Here is an 18,510-nt window from a genome sequence, read left to right as displayed (position 1 = left end):
AATGTAACACTCCTGAATAGATTGGTGTGTGTGACATGTCATTTGGTCTGCTTTACAGTAATAGAATAATTTTGTTAGTGCCTGATCTACTAATATTGACTTGGGATAAATGTGCTTGATCTATTAATATTGATTAGAGAGAAATGTGCTTACAAAATGTTATCTTGACAGCAACATTGCAGTTGTTTCTCCAAAATGTATGTTAAACATAGGTGTCAATTTTGGAGCAGATGATAGATTGTTGTGTTGATTTGATATTTTAATGACTATTCATATCAATGATTATGCTTTGCCGAGTGAGAAACACACGAGGAAGAAGAAGGATTGTGGGAGAGGGAGGGGAAGAGAAACATGACAAGGAGATGCATTTATTTACCATGTCACGAGCATGAATGTCATCAAATGTAAATAGTCTAACTCTCATAACATGGCATTTCTCTTTGTATATACATTGTTATTAGTAACATATTTCTATTTTGTTCATATTTTGTTAGCTCGTGGCAACGCACGGGCATTGAACTAGTTAAACCCTAGTTTATGCGTTGCTTCGTAAGGGCTGATTTGGATCCACATGTTTCATACTATGGTTAGGTTTACCTTAATTCTTCTTTCATAGTTGCGGGTGCTTGCGAGAGGGGTTAATCATAAGTGGGATGCTTGTCCAACGAAGGGCAGTACCCAAGCACCGGTCCACCCACATATCAAATTATCAAAGTAACGAACGCGAATCATATGAGCATGATGAAAACTAGCTTGACAGTAATTCCCATTTGTCCTCGGGAGCGCTTTGCTTTATATAAGAGTTTGTTCAGACTTGTCCTTTGCTACAAACAGGATTGGGACACCTTGCTGCACCTTAGTTATCTTTGTTACTTGTTACCCGTTACGAATTACCTTATCACAAAACTATCTGTTACCGATAATTTCAGTGCTTGCAGAGAATACCTTACTGAAAACTGTTTGTCATTTCCTTCTGCTCCTCGTTGGGTTCGACACTCTTACTTATCGAAAGGACTATGATAGATCCCCTATACTTGTGGGTCATCACGCCACGGAGTATATGAGATGTTCCAAGAGCTGAAATTGGTATTTCAGACTCATGCCCGTGCCGGGAGGTATGAGACCACTGACAAGTACTTTGACTACAAGATGAAGGAAAATAGCTCAGCCAGTAAGCATGTGCTCAGAATATCTGGGTACTACAATCCTTGAATCAAGTGGGAGTTAATCTTCCAGATAAGATAGTGATTGACAGAGTTCTCTAGTCACTGTCACCAAGCTACTAAACTTCATGATGAACTATAATATGCAAGGGATGACGGAAACGATTCCGAGCTCTTCGCGATGCTGAAATTGGTGAAGGTAGAAATCAAGAAAGAACATCAAGTGTTGATGGTTAAAGAAGACCACTAGTTTCAACAAAAAGGGCAAGGGAAAGAAAGGGAACTTCAAGAAGAATGGCAAGCAAGTTGCCACTCCCATGAAGAAGCCCAAAACTGGACCCAAGCCTGAAACTGAGTGCTTCTACTGCAAAGGAAATGGTCACTAGAAGTGGAACTACCCCCAAATACTTGGCGGATAAGAAGGATGGCAAAGTGAACAAAGATATATTTGATATACATGTTATTGATGTGTAGTTTACTAGTGTTTGTAGTAACCCATGGGTATTTGATACCGGTTCAGTTGCTAAGATTAGTAACTCAAAACAGGAGTTGTAGAATAAACAGAGATTATTTAAGGGCAAGGTGACGATGTGTGTAGGAAGTGATTCCAAGGTTGATACGATCACCATCGCACACTCCCTCTACCTTCGGGATTAGTGTTGAACCTAAATAAATGGTATTTGGTGTTTGCGTTGAGCACGAATATGATTAGATCATGTTTATTGCAATACGGTTATTCATTTAAGTCAGAGAATAATTGTTGTCCTATTTAAATGAATAAAACCTTCTATGGTCATACACCCAATGTGAATGGTTTATTGAATCTCAATCGTAGTGATCACATATTCATAATATTGACGCCAAAAGATGCAAAGTTCATAATGATAGTGCAACAAACTTGTGGCACTACCATTTAGGTCATATTGGTGTAAAACGCATGAAGAAACTCCATATGGATGGACATCTGGAATCACTTGATTATGAATCATTTGATACTTGCGAACCATGCCTCATGGGCAAGATGACTAAAACTCCGTTCTTTGGAACAATGGAGCGAGCTAATGACTTATTTGAAATATTGCATACCGATGTATGAGGTCCGATGAGTGTTGAAGCACGCGGCGGGTATCATTATTTTCTGACCTTCAGAGATGATTTGAGTAGGTATGGGTATATCTACTTGATGAAACACAAGTCTGAAACATTTGAAAAGTTCAAAGAATTTCAGAGTGAAGTATCATCGTAACAAGAAAATAAAGTTTCTACGATCTGATCACGGAAGCGAATATTTGAGTTATGAGTTTGGCCTTCATTCAAAACAATGTGGAATTGTTTCACAACTCATGCCACCTGGAACACCACAGCGTAATGGTGTGTCTGAACGTCATAACCGTACTTTATTGGATATGGTGCGTTCAATGATGTCTCTTACTGATTTACCACTATCGTTTTGGGGTTATGCATTAGAGACAGCCACATTCATGTTAAATAGGGCACCATCTAAATCCGTTGAGACGACACCGTATGAACTATGGTTTGGCAAGACACCTAAGTTGTCGTTTCTTAAAGTTTGGGGTTGAGACACTTATGTCAAAAGGCTTCACACTGATAAGCTCAAACCCAAATCGAAGAAGTGTGTCTTCATAAGATACCCTAAGTAAACAATTGGCTACACCTTCTACCACATATCCGAAGGAAAGATCTTTCCTAGAGAAGGAGTTTCTCTCGAAAGAAGTGAGTGGGAGGAAAGTAGAACTTGATGAGGTAATTGTACCTTCTCTCGAATTGGATAGTAACACATCAGAGAAAATTGTTCCCATGATGCCTACACCAACTAGAGAGGAAGCTAATGATGGTGATCATAAAACTTCAGATCAAGTTACTACTGAACTTCGTAGGTTGACCAGAGCACGATCCACACCAGAGTGGTATGGTAGTCCTGTCCTAGAAGTCATGTTACTAGACCAAGGCGAACCTACAAACTATGAAGAAGCTATGATGAGCCTAGATTTCAACTGGCTTGAGGCCATGAAATCTGAGGTAGGATCCATGTATGAGAACAAAGTATGGACTTTGGTGGACTTGCCCGATGATCGGCAAGCCATAGAAAATAAATGGATCTTCAAGAACAAGATAGACGCTGATGGTAATGTCACCATCTACAAAGCTCGACTTGTTGCGAAAGGTTTTCGACAAGTTCAAGAAGTTGACTACGATGAGACCTTCTCACCCGTAGTGATGCTTGAGTTAGTTCAAATCATGTTAGCAATTGCCGCATTTTATAATTATGAAATCTGGCAAATGGATGTCAAAACTGCATTCCTTAATGGATTTCTTAAAGAAGAGTTATATATGATGCAACCAGAAGGTTTTGTCGATCCTAAAGGTGCTAACAAAGTGTGCAAACTCCAACAATCCATCTATGGACTGGTGCAAGCATCTCAGAGTTGGAATATACACTTTGATGAGGTGATCAAAACATATCGTTTTATACAATCTTATGGCGAAGCTTGTATTTACAAGAAAGTGAGTGGGAGCTCTGTAGCATTTCTGATATTATATGTAGATGACATATTGTTGATTAGAAATGATATAGAATTTCTGAATAGCATAAAAAGATACTTGAATAAGAGTTTTTCAATGAAAGACCTCGGTGAAGCTGCTTACAATTGGGCATCAAGATCTATAGAGATAGATCAAGACGCTTGATAAGAATTTAAATGAGTACATACCTTGATAAGATTTTGAAGGAGTTCAAAACGGATCAGTCAAACAAGGAGTTCGTGCATGTATTGTAAGGTGTGAAGTTGAGTAAAGACTCAAAACCCGGCCACAACAGAAGATAAAGAGAGAAGGAAAGTCATTCCCTAGGCTCAACCATAGGTTCTATAAAGTATACCATGCTGTGTACCAAACCTGTTGTGTACCTTGTCGTGAGTTTGGCAAGGGGGTACAATAGTGATCCAGGAGTAGATCACTGGACAACGGTTAAAATTATCCTTAGTTCCCTTAAAGAGGACCAAGGAAATGTTTCTCGGTTATGGAGGTGATAAAGTGTTTGTTGTAAATAGTTACGTCGATGGAAGCTTTGACACTGATCTAGATGACTCTAAGTCTCAATCTGGATACATATTGAACGTGGGAGCAATTAGCTAGAGTAGCTCCACGCAGAGCATTATAGACATAGAAATTTGCAAAATACATACGAATTTGAATGTGGCAGACCCGTTGACTAAACTTCTCTCACAAGCAAAACATGATCACACCTTAGTACTCTTTGGGTGTTAATCACATGGCGATGTGAACTAGATTATTGACTCTAGTAAACTCTTTGGGTGTTAGTCACATGGGGATGTGAACTATTGGTGTTAATCACATGGCGATGTGAACTAGATTATTGACTCTAGTGCAACTGGGAGACTGAAGGAAATATGCCCTAGAGGCAATAATAAAGTTGTTATTTTATATTTCCTTATTCGTGATAAAGGTTTATTATTCTTGCTAGAATTGTATTGATCAGAAACTTAAATACATGTGTGAATACATAAACAAATACTGTGTCCCTAGTAAGCCTCTACTAGACTAGCTCGTTGATCAAAGATGGTTAAGATTTCCTAACCATGGACATGAGTTGTCATTTGATAATGGGATCACATCATTAGGAGAATGATGTGATGGACAAGACCCAACCGTTAGCTTAGCATAATGATCGTTCAGTTTTATTGCTATTGCTTTCTTCATGTCAAATACGTATTCCTTCGACTATGAGATTATGCAACTCCCGGGTACTAGAGGAATACCTTGTGTGCTCTCAAACATCACAACACAACTGGGTGATCATAAAGATGCTCTATAGGTATCTCCGAAGGTGTTTGTTGAGTTGGCATAGATCAAGATTAGGATTTGTCACTCCGAGTATCGGAGAGGTATCTCTGGACCCTCTCGGTAATACACATCATAAGCTTGCAAGCAAATGACTAAGGAATTAGTTATGAGGTGATGTATTATGGAACGAGTAAAGAGACTTGCCGGTAACAAGATTGAACTAGGTATAGAGATACCGATGATCGAATCTCGGGCAAGTAACATACAGATGGAAAAAGGGAATTACGTATGTTGTCATAACGGTTTGACCAATAAAGATCTTCGTAGAATATGTAGGAGCCAATATGGGTATCTAGGTTCCGCTATTGGTTATTAACCAGAGAGGTGTCTTGGTCATGTCTACACAGTTCTCGAATCCGTAGGGTCCACATGCTTAACATTCGTTGACGATATAGTGCTATATGAGTTATATGATTCGGTGACCGAATGTTGTTTGGAGTCCCGGACAAGATCACAAACATGACAAGGAGTCTCAAAATGATCGAGAGGTAAAGATTGATACATAGGACGATGATATTTGGACACCAGAAGTGTTTCAGAGGGTACCGGCTACTTATCAGGTCACCGGAAGGAGTTTCGGGCACCCCCGACAAAGATATGGGCCTTATGGGCCAAGTGAGGGAACACACCAGCCCACAAGGGGTTGGTGCACCCCTATAGAGGCTGGCCCTATGAGGAGGAGAAGGAAAGAGGGGAGGGAATGGAAAGTGTGGAGTAGGACTCCTGTTGGAAATATGCCCTAGAGGCAATAATAAAAGGATTATTATTATATTTCTTTGTTCATGATAGTTGTCTTTTATTCATGCTATAATTGTATTATCCGGAAATCGTAATACACGTGTGAATACTTAGACCACAACATGTCCCTAGTGAGCCTCTAGTTGACTAGCTCGTTGATCAACAGATAGTCATGGTTTCCTGACTATGGGCATTGGATGTCGTTGATAATGGGATCACATCATTGGGAGAATGATGTGATGGACAAGACCCATTCCTAAGCATAGCACAAGATCGTGTAGTTCGTTTTGCTAGAGCTTTTCCAATGTCAAGTATATCTTCCTTAGACCATGAGATCGTGTAACTCCCGGATACCGTAAGAGTGCTTTGGGTGTACCAAACATCACAATGTAACTGGGTGACTATAAAGGTGCACTACAGGTATCTCCGAAAGTGTCTGTTGGGTTGACATGGATCGAGACTGGGATTTGTCACTCCGTATAATGGAGAGGTAATCAATGGGCCCACTCGTTAGTGCATCATCATAATGAGCTCAAAGTGACCAAGTGTCTGGTCACGGGATCATGCATTACGGTACGAGTAAAGTGACTTGCCGGCAACGAGATTGAACGAGGTATTGGGATACCGACGATCGAATCTCGGGCAAGTAACATACCGTCTGACAAAGGGAATAGTATACAGGGTTGCTTGAATCCTCGACATCGTGGTTCATCCGATGAGATCATCGAGGAGTATGTGGGAGCCAACATGGGTATCCAGATCCCGCTATTGGTTATTGACCGGAGAGCCGTCTCGGTCATGTCTGCGTGTCTCCCGAACCCGTAGGGTCTACACACTTAAGGTTCGGTGACGCTAGGGTTGTATGAATATGAGTATGTAGCAGACTGAATGTTGTTCGGAGTCCCGGATGAGATCCCGGATGTCACGAGGAGTTCCAGAATGGTCCGGAGGTAAAGAATTGTACATAGGAAGTGCTGTTTCAGCCATCGGGAAAGTTTCGGGGTCACCCGGTATTGTACTGGGACCACCGAAAGGGTCCCGGGGGTCCACCGGGTGGGGCCACCTATCCCGGAGGGCCCCGTGGGCTGAAGTGGGAGGGGAACCAGCCCCTAGTGGGCTGGTGCGTCCCCCCTTGGCCCCCCCTACGCCTAGGGATGGAAACCCTAGGGTAGGGGGCGCACCACTTGCCTTGGGGGGCACTCCACCCCCTGGCCGCCGCCCCCTTGGGAGATTCCCATCTCCAGGGCCGGCGCCCCCCCAAGGGGCCTATATAAAGGAGGGGGGAGGGCAGCCACAACCTGAGTCTTGGCGCCTCCCTCCCCCTGCTACACCTCTTCCTCCTCCCGCAGTTGCTTGGCGAAGCCCTGCCGGAGTCCTGCTGCATCCACCACCACGCCGTCGTGCTGCTGGATCTTCATCAACCTCTCCTTTCCCCTTGCTGGATCAAGATGGAGGAGACGTCACGCAGACCGTACGTGTGTTGAACACGGAGCTGCCGTCCGTTCGGCGCTAGGATCTCCGGTGATAGGATCACGACGAGAACGACTCCCTCAACCCCGTTCTCTTGAACCCTTCTGCACGCGATCTACAAGGGTATGTAGATGCATCTCTCTCTCTCGTTGCTAGATGAACTCATAGATGGATCTTGGTGAACGTAGGAAAATTTTATTTTATGCAACGTTCCCCAACAGTGGCATCATGAGCTAGATCTATGCGTAGTTCTCTATTGCACGAGTAGAACACAAATCTGTTGTGGGCGTAGATCTTGTCAACTTGCTTGCCACTACTAGTCTTTTCTTGCTTCTGCGGTATTGTGGGATGAAGCGACCCAGACCGACCTTACACGTACGCTTACGTGAGACAGGTTCCACCGATCGGCATGCACTAGTTGCATAAGGTGGCTAGCGGGTGTCTGTCTCTCCTACTTTAGTTGGAGCGGATTCGATGAAAAGGGTCCTTATGAAGGGTAAATATAAGTTGACAAAAATCATGTTGTGGTTATTCGTAGGTAAGAAAACGTTCTTGCTAGAACCCAATTGCAGCCACGTAAAAGATGCAACAACAATTAGAGGACGTCTAACTTGTTTTTGCAGCGATTGTCATGTGATGTGATATGGCCAGAAGTTGTGATGAATGATGAATGATATATTGTGATGTATGAGATCATGTTCTTGTAATAGGAATCACGACTTGCATGTTGATGAGTATGACAACCGGCAGGAGCCATAGGAGTTGTCTTAATTATTGTATGACCTGCGTGTCAATGATTTAACGCCATGTAATTACTTTACTTTATTGCTAAACCGTTAGCTATAGTAGTAGAAGTAATAGTTGGCGAGAAACTTCATGGAGGCACGATGATGGAGATCATGGTGTCATGCCGGTGACGAAGATGATCATGGAGCCCCGAAGATGGAGATCAAAGGAGCTATATGATATTGGCCATATCATGTCACTACTTTATATAATTGCATGTGATGTTTATTATGTTTTATGCATCTTGTTTACTAAGAACGGCGGTGGTAGATAAGATGATCCCTTATAATAATTTCAAGAAAGTGTTCCCCCTAACTGTGCACCGTTGCTAAAGTTCGTCGTTTCGAAGCACCACGTGATGATCGGGTGTGATAGATCCTTACGTTCACATACAACGGGTGTAAGACAGTTTTACACATGCAAAACACTTAGGGTTAACTTGACGAGCCTAGCATGTACAGACATGGCCTCGGAACACAAGAGACCGAAAGGTCGAACATGAGTCGCATGGAAGATACGATCAACATGGAGATGTTCACCGATGATGACTAGTCCGTCTCACGTGATGATCGGACACGGCCTAGTCGACTCGGATCGTGTAACACTTAGATGACTAGAGGGATGTCAAATCTGAGTGGGAGTTCATTAAATAATTTAATTAGATGAACTTAATTATCATGAACTTAGTCTAAAATCTTTGCAAAATATGTCTTGTAGATCATATGGCCAACGCTCATGTCAACATCAACTTCAACGCGTTCCTAGAGAAAACCAAGCTGAAAGATGATGGCAGCAACTATTCGGACTGGGTCCGGAACCTGAGGATCATCCTCATAGCAGCCAAGAAAGCATATGTCCTAGAAGGACCGCTAGGTGAAGCACCCATCCCAGAGAACCAAGACGTTATGAATGCTTGGCAGTCATGTGTTGATGATTACTCCCTCATTCAGTGCGGCATGCTTACAGCTTAGAACCGGGGCTCCAAAAGCGTTTTGAGCAACACAGAGCATATGAGATGTTCGAGGAGCTGAAAATGGTTTTTCAAGCTCATGCCTGGGTCGAGAGATATGAAGTCTCCGACAAGTTCTATAGTTGTAAGATGGAGGAAAATAGTTCTGTCAGTGAGCACATACTCAAAATGTCTGGGTTGCATAACCGCCTGTCCCAGCTGGACATTAACCTCCCAGACGAGGCGGTCATTGATAGAATCCTTCAGTCGCTCCCACCGAGCTACAAGAGCTTTGTGATGAACTACAATATGCAGGGGATGGTGAAGACCATTCCTGAAGTATTTTCAATGCTGAAGTCAGCAGAGGTTGAAATCAAGAAAGAACATCAAGTGTTGATGGTCAATAAGACCACTAAGTTCAAGAAGGGCAAGGGTAAGAAGAACTTCAAGAAGGACGACAAAGATGTTGCCGCGCCCGGTAAGCCAGTTGCCGGGAAGAAGTCAAAGAATGGACCCAAGCCTGAGACTGAGTGCTTTTATTGCAAAGGGAAGGGTCAATGGAAGCAGAACTGCCCCAAATACTTAGCATACATGAAGGCCGGCAACACTAAAGGTATATGTGATATACATGAAATTGATGTGTACCTTACCAGTACTCGTAGTAACTCCTGGGTATTTGATACCGGTGCCGTTGCTCATATTTGTAACTCACGGCAGGAGCTGCGGAATAAGCGGAGACTGGCGAAGGACGAGGTGACGATGCGCGTCGGGAATGGTTCCAAGGTCGATGTGATCGCCGTCGGCACGCTACCTCTACATTTACCTACGGGATTAATTTTAAGCCTCAATAATTGTTATTTAGTGCCTAGTTTGAGCATGAACATTGTATCAGGATCTCGTTTAATACGAGATGGCTACTCATTTAAATCCGAGAATAATGGTTGTTCTATTTATATGAGAGATATGTTTTATGGTCATGCCCCGATGGTCAATGGTTTATTCTTAATGAATCTCGAATGTAATGCTACACATATTCATAGTGTGAATACCAAAAGATGTAAAGTTGATAACGATAGTCCCACATACTTGTGGCACTGCCGCCTTGGTCACATTGGTGTCAAGCGCATGAAGAAGCTCCATGCAGATGGTGTTGGGTAACGTAGTAATTTCAAAAAAAATCCTACGCACACGCAAGATCATGGTGATGCATAGCAACAAGAGGGGAGAGTGTTGTCCACGTACCCTCGTAGACCGTAAGCGGAAGCGTTATGACAACGCGGTTGATGTAGTTGTGCGTCTTCACGATCCGACCGATCCAAGCACTGAACGTACGGCACCTCCGAGTTCAGCACACGTTCAGCTCGATGATGATCCCCGGACTCCGATCCAGCAGGGTGTCGGGGATGAGTTCCGTCAGCACGACGGCGTGGTGACGATGATGATGTTCTACCGACGCAGGGCTTCGCCTAAACACCGCAACGATATGACCAAGGTGGAATATGGTGGAGGGGGACACCGCACACGGCTAAGGAACGATCACGAAGATCAACTTGTGTGTCTATGGGGTGCCCCCTACCCCCGTATATAAAGGAGCAAGGGAGGAGGAGGCCGGTCCTAGGAGGGGGCGCACCAAGTGTGGAGTCCTACTAGGACTCCCTAGTCCTAGTAGGATTCCACCTCCCATATGGAATAGGAAAAGAGGAAGGGGAAAAGGAGAAGGAAGGAAGGGGGCGTCCCCTTTCCCTAGTCCAATTCGGACCAGACCAAGGGGAGGGGTGCGGCCACCCTTGAGGCCCTTTTCCTTCTTTCCCGTATGGCCCAATAAGGCCCAATACGTATTCCCGTAACTCTTTGGTACTCCGAAAAATACCCGAATCACTCGGAACCTTTACGATGTCCGAATATAGTCGTCCAATATATCGATCTTTACGTCTCGACCATTTCGCATTGTTTCAAATGAAGACCAAACTCGTAACTCAAATATTCGTCTCCACGATCAGATCGTAGAAACTTTATTTTTCTTGTTACAATGATTTTCCACTTCACTCTAAAATTCTTTGAACTTTTCAAATGTTTCAGACTTATGTTTCATCAAGTAGATATACCCATATCTTCTCAAATCATCTTGTGAAGGTCAGAAAATAATGATACTTGCCACGAGCTTCAATATTCATTGGACCACATACATCAGCATGTATGATTTCCAATAAATCAGTTGCTCGCTCCATAGTTCCGGAGAACGGCGTTTTAGTCATCTTGCCCATGAGGCATGGTTCGCAAGCATCAAATGATTCATAACCAAGAGATTCCAAAAATCCATCTTTATGGAGTTTATTCATGCGCTTTACACCGATATGACCCAAATGGCAGTGCCATAAACAAGTTGCACTATCATTATCAACTTTGCATCTTTTGGCATCAATATTATGAATATGTGTATCACTACGATCGAGATCCAACAAACTATTTTCATTGGGTGTATGACCATCAAAGGTTTTATTCATTTAAACAGAACAACAATTATTCTCTGATTTTAAATGAATAATTGTATTGCAATAAACATGATCAAATCATATTCATGCTCAACGCAAACGCCAAATAACATTTATTTAGGTTCAACACTAATCCCGAAAGTATAGGGAGTGTGCGATGATGATCATATCAATCTTGGAACCACTTCCAACACACATCGTCACTTCACCCTCAACTAGTTTCTGTTTATTCTGTAACTCCTGTTCCGAGTTACTAATCTTAGCAACCGAACAAGTATAAAATACTCAGGGGTTACTATAAACACTAGTAAGGTACACATCAATAACCTGTATATCAAATATACCCTTGTTCAGTTTGCCATCCTTCTTATCCACCAAATATTCAGGGTATTTCCGTTTCCAGTGACCATTTCCTTTGCAGTGTAAGTACTCAGTTTCAGGCTTTGGTTCAGCTTTGGGCTTCTTCGTGGGAGTGACAACTTGCTTGTCATTCTACTTGAAGTTCCCCTTCCTTTCCCTTTGCCCTTTTTCTTGAAACTAGTGATCTTGTCCACCATCAACACTTTGATGTTTTTCTTTGATTTCTACCTTCGCCGATTTTTGCATCGCGAAGAGCTTGGGAATTGTTTTCATCATCCCTTGCATATTATAGTTCATCACGAAGTTCTAGTAACTTGGTGGTGGTGACTAGAGAATTCTGTCAATCACTATCTTATCTGGAAGATTAACTCCCACTTGATTCAAGCGATTGTAGTACCCAGACAATCTGAGCACATGCTCACTAGTTGAGCAATTCTCCTCCATCTTTTAGCCACAGAACTTGTTGGAGACTTCATATCTCTCAACTCGGGTATTTGCTTGAAATATTAACTTCAACTCCTGGAACATCTCATATGGTCCATGATGTTCAAAACGTCTTTGAAGTCCCGATTCTAAGCCATAAAGCATGGTGCACAAAACTATCAAGTAGTCATCATATTGAGCTAGCCAAACGTTCATAACGTCTGCATCTGCTCCTGCAATAGGTCTGTCACCTAGCGGTGCATTAAGGACATAATTCTTCTGTGCAGCAATGAGGATAAACCTCAGATCACGGATCCAATCCGCATCATTGCTACTAACATCTTTCAACACAATTTTCTCTAGGAACATATCAAAATAAACATATGAAAGCAACAACGCAAGCTATTGATCTACAACATAATTTGCAAAATACTACCAGGACTAAGTTCATGATAAATTTAAGTTCAATTAATCATATTACTAAAGAACTCCCACTTAGATAGACATCTCTCTAGTCATCTAAGCGATCACGTGATCCAAATCAACTAAACCATGTCCGATCATCACGTGAGATGGAGTAGTTTCAATGGTGAACATCACTATGTTGATCATATCTACTATATGATTCACGTTTGACCTTTAGGTCTCCGTGTTCCGAGGCCATATCTGTTATATGCTAGGCTCGTCAAGTTTAACCTGAGTATTCCGCGTGTGCAACTGTTTTGCACCCGTTGTATTTGAACGTAGAGCCTATCACACCTGATCATCACATGGTGTCTCAGCACGAAGAACTTTTGCAATGGTGCATACTCAGGGAGAACACTTCTTGATAATTTTTAGTGAGAGATCATCTTAAAATGCTACCGTCAATCAAAGCAAGATAAGATGCATAAAGGATAAACATCACATGCAATCAATATAAGTGATATGATATGGCCATCATCATCTTGTGCTTGTGATCTCCATCTCCGGAGCACCGTCGTGATCACCATCGTCACCAGTGCGACACCTTGATCTCCATCGTAGCATCGTTGTTGTTACGCCATCTATTGCTTCTACGACTATCACTACCGCTTAGTGATAAAGTAAAGCAATTACAGGCCGTTTGCATTTCATACAATAAAGCGACAACCATATGGCTCCTGCCAGTTGCCGATAACTTCGGTTACAAAGCATGATAATCTCATACAATAAAATATAGCATCACGTCTTGACCATATCACATCACAACATGCCCTGGAAAAACAAGTTAGACGTCCTCTACTTTGTTGTTGCAAATTTTACGTGGCTGCTATGGGCTGAGCAAGAACCGTTCTTACCTACGCATCAAAACCACAACGATAGTTCGTCAAGTTAGTGTTGTTTTAACCTTCGCAAGGACCGGGCGTAGCCACACTCGGTTCAACTAAAGTTGGAGAAACAGACACCCGCTAGTCACCTGTGTGCGAAGCACGGCGGTAAAACCATGCTCACGTAAGCGTACGCATAATGTCGGTCCGGGCTGCTTCATCCAACAATACCGCTGAACCAAAGTATGACATGCTGGTAAGCAGTATGAATTGTATCGCCCATAACTCACTTGTGTTCTACTCGTGCAAATAACATCAACGCATAAAACCTAGGCTCGGATACCACTGTTGGGTAACGTAGTAATTTCAAAAAAATTCCTACGCACACGCAAGATCATGGTGATGCATAGCAACGAGAGGGGAGAGTGTTGTCCACGTACCCTCGTAGACCGTAAGCGGAAGCGTTATGACAACACGGTTGATGTAGTCGTCCGTCTTCACGATCCGACCGATCCAAGCACCGAACGTACGGCACCTCCGAGTGCAGCACACGTTCAGCTCGATGACGATCCCCGGACTCCGATCCAGCAGGGTGTCGGGGATGAGTTCCGTCAGCACGACGGCGTGGTGACGATGATGATGTTCTACCGACGCAGGGCTTCGCCTAAACACCGCAACGATATGACCGAGGTGGAATATGGTGGAGGGGGGCACCGCACACGGCTAAGGAACGATCACGAAGATCAACTTGTGTGTCTATGGGGTGCCCCCTGCCCCCGTATATAAAGGAGCAAGGGAGGAGGAGGCCGGCCCTAGGAGGGGGCGCACCAAGTGTGGAGTCCTACTAGGACTCCCTAGTCCCAGTAGGATTCCACCTCCCATATGGAATAGGAAAAGAGGAAGGGAAAAGGAGAAGGAAGGAAGGGGGCGCCCCTTTCCCTAGTCCAATTCGGACCAGACCAAGGGGAGGGGTGCGGCCACCCTTGAGGCCCTTTTCCTTCTTTCCCGTATGGCCCAATAAGGCCCAATACGTATTCCCGTAACTCTCCGGTACTCCGGAAAATACCCGAATCACTCGGAACCTTTCCGATGTCCGAATATAGTCGTCCAATATATCGATCTTTACGTCTCGACCATTTCGAGACTCCTCGTAATGTCCCTGATCTCATCCGGGACTCCAAACTCCTTTGGTACATCAAAACTCATAGACTCATAATATAACTGTCATCAAAACCTTAAGCGTGCGGACCCTACGGGTTCGAGAACTATGTAGACATGACCGAGACACGTTTCCGGTCAATAACCAATAGCGGAACCTAGATGCTCATATTGGCTCCCACATATTCTACGAAGATCTTTATCGGTCAAACCTCATAACAACATACGTTGCTCCCTTTGTCATCGGTATGTTACTTGCCCGAGATTCGATCGTCGGTATCCAATACCTAGTTCAATCTCGTTACCGGCGAGTCTCTTTACTCGTTACGTAATGCATCATTCCGTAACTAACTCATTAGCTACATTGCTTGCAAGGCTTATAGTGATGTGCATTACCGAGAGGGCCCAGAGATACCTCTCCGACAATCGGAGTGACAAATCCTAATCTCGAAATACGCCAACTCAACATTTACCTTCGGAGACACCTGTAGAGCTCCTTTATAATCACCCAGTTATATTGTGATGTTTGGTAGCACACAAAGTGTTCCTCCAGTAAACAGGAGTTGCATAATCTCATAGTCATAGGAACATGTATAAGTCATGAAGAAAGCAATAGCAACATACTAAACGATCAAGTGCTAAGCTAACGGAATGGGTCATGTCAATCACATCATTCTCCTAATGATGTGATCCCGTTAATCAAATGACAACTCATTTGTCCATGGCTAGGAAACATAACGATCTTTGATAAACGAGCTAGTCAAGTAGAGGCATACTAGTGACACTATGTTTGTCTATGTATTCACACATATATTATGTTTCAAGTTAATACAATTCTAGTATGAATAATAAACATTTATCATGATATAAGGAAATAAATAATAACTTTATTATTGCCTCTAGGGAATATTTCCTTCAGATGGACTTTTAGAGTCTCTTGATTATGAATCATTTGACACATGCGAACCATGCCTTATGGGCAAAATGACCAAGACTCCGTTCTTCGGAACTATGGAGCGAGCAACCAACTTATTGGAAATCATACGTACTGATGTGTGTGGTCCAATGAGTGTTAAGGCTCGCGGAGGATATCGTTATGTTCTCACTCTCACTGATGACTTAAGTAGATATGGGTATGTCTACTTGATGAAACACAAGTCTGAGACCTTTGAAAAGTTCAAGGAATTTCAGAATGAAGTAGAGAATCAACGTGACCGAAAGATAAAATTCTTACGATCGGATCGTGGAGGAGAATATTTAAGTCACGAATTTGGTACACACTTAAGAAAATGTGGAATCGTTTCACAACTCACGCCGCCTAGAACACCTCAGCGTAACGGTGTGTCCGAATGTCGTAATCGCACTCTATTGGATATGGTGCGATCTATGATGTCTCTTACCGATTTACCGCTATCATTTTGGGGATACGCTCTAGAGACAGCTACATTCACTTTAAATAGGGCACCGTCTAAATCCATTGAGACGACACCGGATGAATTATGGTTTGGGAAGAAACCTAAGCTGTCGTTTCTAAAAGTTTGGGGATGCGATGCTTATGTCAAGAAACTTCAACCTGAAAAGCTCGAACCCAAGTCGGAAAAATGCGTCTTCATAGGATACCCCAAGGAAACCATTGGGTATACCTTCTACCTTAGATCCGAAGGCAAGATCTTTGTTGCCAAGAATGGATCCTTTCTGGAAAAAGAGTTTCTCTCAAAAGGAGTAAGTGGGAGGAAAGTAGAACTCGATGAAGTACTACCTCTTGAACCAGAAAGTAGTGCAGCTCAGGAAAATGTTCCTGTGGTGCCTACACCGACTGGAGAGGAAATTAATGATGATGATCAAGGTACTTCGGATCAAGTTACTACTGAACTTCGTAGGTCCACGAGGACACGTTCCACACCAGAGTGGTATGGCAACCCTGTCCTGGAAATCATGTTGTTAGACAACAGTGAACCTTCGAACTATGAAGAAGCGATGGCGGGCCCAGATTCTAACAAATGGCTAGAAGCCATGCAATCCGAGATAGAATCCATGTATGAAAACAAAGTATGGACTTTGACTGACTTGCCCGATGATCGGCGAGCGATAGAAAACAAATGGATCTTTAAAAAGAAGACGGACGCGGATGGTAATGTCACCATCTATAAAGCTCGACTTGTCGCTAAGGGTTATCGGCAAGTTCAAGGGGTTGACTACGATGAGACTTTCTCTCCCGTAGCGAAGCTTAAGTCCGTCCGAATCATGTTAGCAATTGTCGCATACTATGATTATGAGATATGGCAGATGAACGTCAAAACGGCATTCCTTAACGGTTATCTTAAGGAAGAGCTGTATATGATGCAGCCGGAAGGTTTTGTCGATCCTAAGAATGCTAACAAAGTATGCAAGCTCCAGCGATCCATTTATGGGCTGGTGCAAGCATCTCGGAGTTGGAACATTCGCTTTGATGAGATGATCAAAGCGTTTGGGTTTATGCAGACTTATGGAGAAGCCTGCGTTTACAAGAAAGTGAGTGGGAGCTCTGTAGCATTTCTCATATTATATGTAGATGACATACTTTTGATGGGAAATGATATAGAACTTTTAGACAGCATTAAGGCCTACTTGAATAAGTGTTTTTCAATGAAGGACCTTGGATAAGCTGCTTACATATTAGGCATGAAAATCTATAGGGATAGATCGAGACGCCTCATAGGTCTTTCACAAAGCACATACCTTGATAAGATTTTGAAGAAGTTCAAAATGGATCAGTCCAGGAAAGGGTTCTTGCCTGTATTGCAAGGTGTGAGATTGAGCTCGGCTCAATGCCCGACCACGGCAAAAGATAAAGAAGAGATGAGTGTCATCCCCTATGCCTCAGCCATATGATCTATTATGTATGCCATGCTGTGTACCAGACCAGATGTAAACCTTGCCGTAAGTTTGGTAGGTAGGTACCAAAGTAATCCTGGCAAGGAACACTGGACAGCGGTCAAGAATATCCTAAAGTACCTGAAAAGGACAAAGGACATGTTTCTCGTTTATGGAGGTGACGAAGAGCTCGTCGTAAAGGGTTACGTCGACGCTAGCTTCGACACAGATCTGGATGACTCTAAGTCACAAACCGGGTACGTGTATATGTTGAATCGTGGAGCAGTAAGTTGGTGCAGTTGCAAGCAGAGCGTCGTGGCGGGATCTACATGTGAAGCGGAGTACATGGCAGCCTCGGAGGCAGCGCATGAAGCAATATGGATGAGGGAGTTCATCACCGACCTAGGAGTCATACCCAATGCGTCGGGGCCAATCACTCTCTTCTGTGACAACACTGGAGCTATTGCCCTTACCAAGGAGCCCAGGTTTCACAAGAAGACCAGGCACATCAAGCGTCGTTTCAACTCATCATGAAAATGTTCAAGATGGAGACATAGATATTTTCAAAGTACATACGGATCTGAATGTCGCAGATCCTTTGACTAAACCTCTTTCGCGAGCAAAACATGATCAACACCAGAACTCTATGGGTGTTCGATACATCATAATGTAACTAGATTATTGACTCTAGTGTAAGTGGGAGACTGTTGGAAATATGCCCTAGAGGCAATAATAAAAGGATTATTATTATATTTCTTTGTTCATGATAGTTGTCTTTTATTCATGCTATAATTGTATTATCCGGAAATCATAATACACATGTGAATACTTAGACCACAACATGTCCCTAGTGAGCCTCTAGTTGACTAGCTCGTTGATCAACAGATAGTCATGGTTTCCTGACTATGGACATTGGATGTCGTTGATAACGAGATCACATCGTT

The sequence above is a fragment of the Triticum dicoccoides genome, chromosome 2B (genome assembly GCF_002162155.2).
Source record: "Triticum dicoccoides isolate Atlit2015 ecotype Zavitan chromosome 2B, WEW_v2.0, whole genome shotgun sequence".
NCBI lineage: Eukaryota > Viridiplantae > Streptophyta > Magnoliopsida > Poales > Poaceae > Triticum > Triticum dicoccoides.
Note: the sequence above shows the minus strand (reverse complement) of the source record.